This window comes from Oncorhynchus mykiss, chromosome 5 (assembly GCF_057628025.1).
Source record: "Oncorhynchus mykiss isolate SJ-2025 chromosome 5, ASM5762802v1, whole genome shotgun sequence".
NCBI lineage: Eukaryota > Metazoa > Chordata > Actinopteri > Salmoniformes > Salmonidae > Oncorhynchus > Oncorhynchus mykiss.
In genome coordinates, this window is record NC_143026.1 from 58,631,363 (window position 1) to 58,637,437 (window position 6,075).

Consider the following 6,075-nt stretch of genomic DNA (forward strand, 5'->3'; position numbering starts at 1 on the left):
AAAAGTGCTTGGAGAATGCTACAGTCTGATAAGTTGAAACCAATGACTGTATATTAAAACACTCTATTAGTCTTGCCCCTTCTCCCCCATGTCATTAAAGGTGAGCCTCAGCTGCAAGGCAACAGCCAACTCCCTCTTCTCCTTTCCTTACCCTAAGGGACCTCCAGTCCCAGGAAGGCACCATTCGTAAACAAAGGCCCTGCTCCAATACTTTGAAAGGGCATCCTACCCTACTCCCCTCAATGCAATCACTGACTGGGTGGGGGAGAGCTATTTTAGAGAAACCGTGGCTTTCACCTACCCGCTAGTGTTACACCGGTGATTACCTCAAGGAAAAGAGAAACGAAGGGTGCAATTTGAAAATATTTGAACAGGGCCCAAGGTTGCCTTGGAGAGCTTGATCTCCAAGGATATGACAAATAGGATTCAACGGGAGAGGGGGAAAAACATTCAGGTGTGTATCTCTCATCTAATTTCACTTTGCAACATGAAGCACAAGGAACAAGGGGCAATTGGATTGGATGCTCAAATAATTATCTAAAAACTGTAACACAAGTACATGCTTACAGTCAGAATAGATAAGTCTGCTCACATGCTTCTCTGATGACTTTTGGAAGCTGAGCAATTATTGTGGGTCATTGTGAGATGAGAGGGAGGTTTTAGCCTGGGACAGTGCTAGGTGAGGAGGACCATGGCATCGCCAAGAGGAGCACTCATGGAGGTTCTCAAAGGCCAGGCGACTGAAGGACTGAAGCTCAGGTCCAACGTGGTCCGAGTCTTTGTCAGCTCCACATTTACAGGTGGGTGTATTTTCATGATGGCATTGGGCTCAGTATTTTCATAATGGTATGGGTTCAGTATGTTCATTGTAACATGGGCTCAGCCTCGCGTTATAACACAAGGCATATACAGTTGCGGCCAAATATATTGGCACCCTTGAACATAAATAATTTCCTATTCTAAAATAATTTGAAATTGAAGAAAACCTTTGGTCCCCACACCTTATTGGATTTTCAACATTGCATAACCAATTTTATTTTTGTAAACTTAAAATAGAAAATGAAGACACATGGCATTGACAAAATTATTGGCACCCTGGAGCTAGTATTTGGTTGCACAGTCTTTGGCCAAGATAACTTCAGACAAACTCTTCTTGTAGCCATCAATAAGCTTGCTGCACCTTTTCCACTGATTCTTCCATATTTGAGGGGTACCCTCCACCAACTGCTGTGTTCAGCTCTTGCTATAATTTATGGATGTGATTCAGATCTGGCCCACCAGAACAGTCCAGCATCTCTCTTTGAACCATTTTTGATGTGTGCACCCTGGAGATGGTTCATTATGAAACACGGGACTGCTCTGGAGTGACCATCGAAGAGTCCGGATGATGATGATGATTATTTGATTTTTTTTGGACCTTTTATTTATACAGGTTTTTTCCTCATTGAGATAACATCTCTTTTTCAAGAGAGACCTGGTCCAATAGCAGCAGGGGGAACAAAGCATACACTGTCACAACATGAAACAAAACTATAGACACACATACAGTACAACAATTGCATGTTACGTTAAACCCCCCCCCCCCCCCCCACAAATGTCTCGACTAAAAAACTGTTGTCCTAAAGACAATTACACTCTTATATGATATTTACATATAAACTCCGCCAACAAGACTAGATAATCATATGTTTTAATGTTCAGGAGAGAGTGCCAGGACCTGAGTAACTAAAACTATTTCTACCAAAACCTGTTCTAATTCTTGGTACTGATAAAAGGAAATGAGAATGGGACTGTAATTTATACAGTGCCTTGCGAAAGTATTCGGCCCCCTTGAACTTTGCGACCTTTTGCCACATTTCAGGCTTCAAACATAAAGATATAAAACTGTATTTTTTTGTGAAGAATCAACAACAAGTGGGACACAATCATGAAGTGGAACGACATTTATTGGATATTTCAAACTTTTTTAACAAATCAAAAACTGAAAAATTGGGCGTGCAAAATTATTCAGCCCCCTTAAGTTATACTTTGTAGCGCCACCTTTTGCTGCGATTACAGCTGTAAGTCGCTTGGGGTATGTCTCTATCAGTTTTGCACATTGAGAGACTGAACATTTTTCCCATTCCTCCTTGCAAAACAGCTCGAGCTCAGTGAGGTTGGATGGAGAGCATTTGTGAACAGCAGTTTTCAGTTCTTTCCACAGATTCTCGATTGGATTCAGGTCTGGACTTTGACTTGGCCATTCTAACACTTGGATATGTTTATTTTTGAACCATTCCATTGTAGATTTTGCTTTATGTTTTGGATCATTGTCTTGTTGGAAGACAAATCTCCGTCCCAGTCTCAGGTCTTTTGCAGACTCCATCAGGTTTTCTTCCAGAATGGTCCTGTATTTGGCTCCATCCATCTTCCCATCAATTTTAACCATCTTCCCTGTCCCTGCTGAAGAAAAGCAGGCCCAAACCACGATGCTGCCACCACCATGTTTGACAGTGGGGATGGTGTGTTCAGCTGTGTTGCTTTTACGCCAAACATAACGTTTTGCATTGTTGCCAAAAAGTTCAATTTTGGTTTCATCTGACCAGAGCACCTTCTTCCACATGTTTGGTGTGTCTCCCAGGTGGCTTGTGGCAAACTTTAAACAACACTTTTTATGGATATCTTTAAGAAATGGCTTTCTTCTTGCCACTCTTCCATAAAGGCCAGATTTGTGCAATATACGACTGATTGTTGTCCTATGGACAGAGTCTCCCACCTCAGCTGTAGATCTCTGCAGTTCATCCAGAGTGATCATGGGCCTCTTGGCTGCATCTCTGATCAGTCTTCTCCTTGTATGAGCTGAAAGTTTAGAGGGACGGCCAGGTCTTGGTAGATTTGCAGTGGTCTGATACTCCTTCCATTTCAATATTATCGCTTGCACAGTGCTCCTTGGGATGTTTAAAGCTTGGGAAATCTTTTTGTATCCAAATCCGGCTTTAAACTTCTTCACAACAGTATCTCGGACCTGCCTGGTGTATTCCTTGTTCTTCATGATGCTCTATGCGCTTTTAACGGACCTCTGAGACTATCACAGTGCAGGTGCATTTATACGGAGACTTGTTTACACACAGGTGGATTGTATTTATCATCATTAGTCATTTAGGTCAACATTGGATCATTCAGAGATCCTCACTGAACTTCCGGAGAGAGTTTGCTGCACTGAAAGTAAAGGGGCTGAATAATTTTGCACGCCCAATTTTTCAGTTTTTGATTTGTTAAAAAAGTTTGAAATATCCAATAAATGTCGTTCCACTTCATGATTGTGTCCCACTTGTTGTTGATTCTTCACAAAATAATACAGTTTTATATCTTTATGTTTGAAGCCTGAAATGTGGCAAAAGGTCGAAAAGTTCACGGGGGCCGAATACTTTCGCAAGGCACTGTATTTATTTACCGACCTGATTAAAAAGAACAGAGAAAATAGTATCTTACCTAATATGACCTTATAAATCAGTGTATACCAGTGTTTAAGCCTACGCTAGGTCAATGACGACGAGCCAACAGCGCTGTAGAGATCACAATGATGTGTAAGACGTTTTTGATTTGTAATGAACCTGAGGACCGCATGATATACTGAATCAAGTGCTCTCAGGGTGGTGGTTGAGGCCTGCATATATATACAGTGGGGCAAAAAAGTATTTAGTCAGCCACCAATTGTGCAAGTTCTCCCACTTAAAAGGATGAGAGAGGCCTGTAATTTTCATCATAGGTACACTTCAACTATGACAGACAAAATGAGAAAGAAAAAAATCCAGAAAATCACATTGTTGGATTTTTAATGAATTTATTTGCAAATTATGGTGGAAAATAAGTATTTGGTCAATAACAAAAGTTTATCTCAATACTTTGTTATATACCCTTTGTTGGCAATGACAGAGGTCAAACGTTTTCTGTAAGACTTCACAAGGTTTTCACACACTGTTGCTGGTATTTTGGCCCATTCCTCCATGCAGATCTCCTCTAGAGCAGTGATGTTTTGGGACTGTTGCTGGGCAACACGGACTTTCAACTCCCTCCAAAGATTTTCTATGGGGTTGAGATCTGGAGATTGGCTAGGCCACTCCAGGACCTTGAAATGCTTTTTACGAAGCCACTCCTTCGTTGCCCGGGCGGTGTGTTTGGGATCATTGTCATGCTGAAAGACCCAGCCACGTTTCATCTTCAATGCCCTTGCTGATGGAAGGAGGTTTTCACTCAAAATCTCATGATACATGGCCCCATTCATTCTTTCCTTTACACGGATCAGTCGTCCTGGTCCCTTTGCAGAAAAACAGCCCCAAAGCATGATGTTTCCACCCCCATGCTTCACAGTAGGTATGGTGTTCTTTGGATGCAACTCAGCATTCTTTGTCCTCCAAACACGACGAGTTGAGTTTTTACCAAAAAGTTATATTTTGGTTTCATCTGACCATATGACATTCTCGCAATCTTCTTCTGGATCATCCAAATGCTCTCTAGCAAACTTCAGACGGGCCTGGACATGTACTGGATTAAGCAGGGGGGCACGTCTGGCACTGCAGGATTTGAGTCCCTGGCGGCGTAGTGTGTTACTGATGGTATGCTTTGTTACTTTGGTCCCAGCTCTCTGCAGGTCATTCACTAGGTCCCCCTGTGTGGTTCTGGGATTTTTGCCCACCGTTCTTGTGATCATTTTGACCCCACGGGGTGAGATCTCGCATGGAGTCTTCCATTTCCTAATAATTGCTCCCACAGTTGATTTCTTCAAACAAGCTGCTTACCTATTGCAGATTCAGTCTTCCCAGCCTCGTGCAGGTCTACAATTTTGTTTCTGGTGTCCTTTGACAGCTCTTTGGTCTTGGCCATGGTGGAGTTTGGAGTGTGACTGTTTGAGGTTGTGGACAGGTGTCTTTTATACTGATAACAAGTTCAAACAGGTGCCATTAATACAGGTAATGAGTGGAGGACAGAGGAGGCTCTTAAAGAAGAAGTTACAGGTCTGTGAGAGCCAGAAATCTTGCTTGTTTGTAGGTGACTAAATACATATTTTCCACCATAACTTGCAAATAAATTCATTAAAAATCCTAGTGTGTGATTTTCTGGAATTTTTTGTCTCATTTTGTCTGTCATAGTTGAAGTGTACCTATGATGAGAATTACAGGCCTCTCTCATCTTTTTAAGTGGGAGAAAATGCACAATTGGTGGCTGACTAAATAATTTTTTGCCCCACTGTGTGTGTGTGTATGTGTATGTGTGTGTGTATGTATATATATGTATGTATATATATGTATATATATATGTATGTATGTATGTATGTATGTATGTATGTATGTATGTATGTATGTATGTGTATATATATATATATATATATATATATATATATGTGTGTGTGTATATATATATATATATATATATATATAACATCACTAAAATCTAAATCTACGTGTAATGTACATAGTACCAGCTCCTTCTTGGCCTCCAGAGAAAAACAACCCTTATGCCGGTAAAAAAAACTATTCTCAGCTTGAGCTTCCTTATCAAGTTCTCCACATGAACAGTGAAGCTCAGCTTGAGCTTCCTTATCAAGTTCTCCACATGAACATGGAAGCTCAGCTTGTCATCAACCCACACACCCAAATGTTTGTACACTTTGACTTGCTCTATAGTATTCCCAGCCAATATAGCAATGACATGATTTGTAAACATGCCTGGCATTTGAAAATACCAGGCATTTTGTTTTACCTGAATTCAGAACCAGCTTTAAATCATACAGATTCTGTTGTATGATGATAAATGCTCTTTGGGCATTTTCAAAAGCTTAAGGTAAACTACTATCCCTTGAATAAAGAACAGTATCATCTGCATAAAAATTAACATCTGCTGTTTCAATATAATCCCCAATGTTGTTGATATACAAAAGGAACAACAGTGGGCCAAAAATAGAACCTTGCAGAACACCTGAGCGCAACTCTTTGGACTCAGATTTACAACCATCCGCCATTGCACATTGTGTACGATTTGATAGGGAATTTATAAACCAATCTAGACCATGACCAGTAATTCCACAACATTTTAACC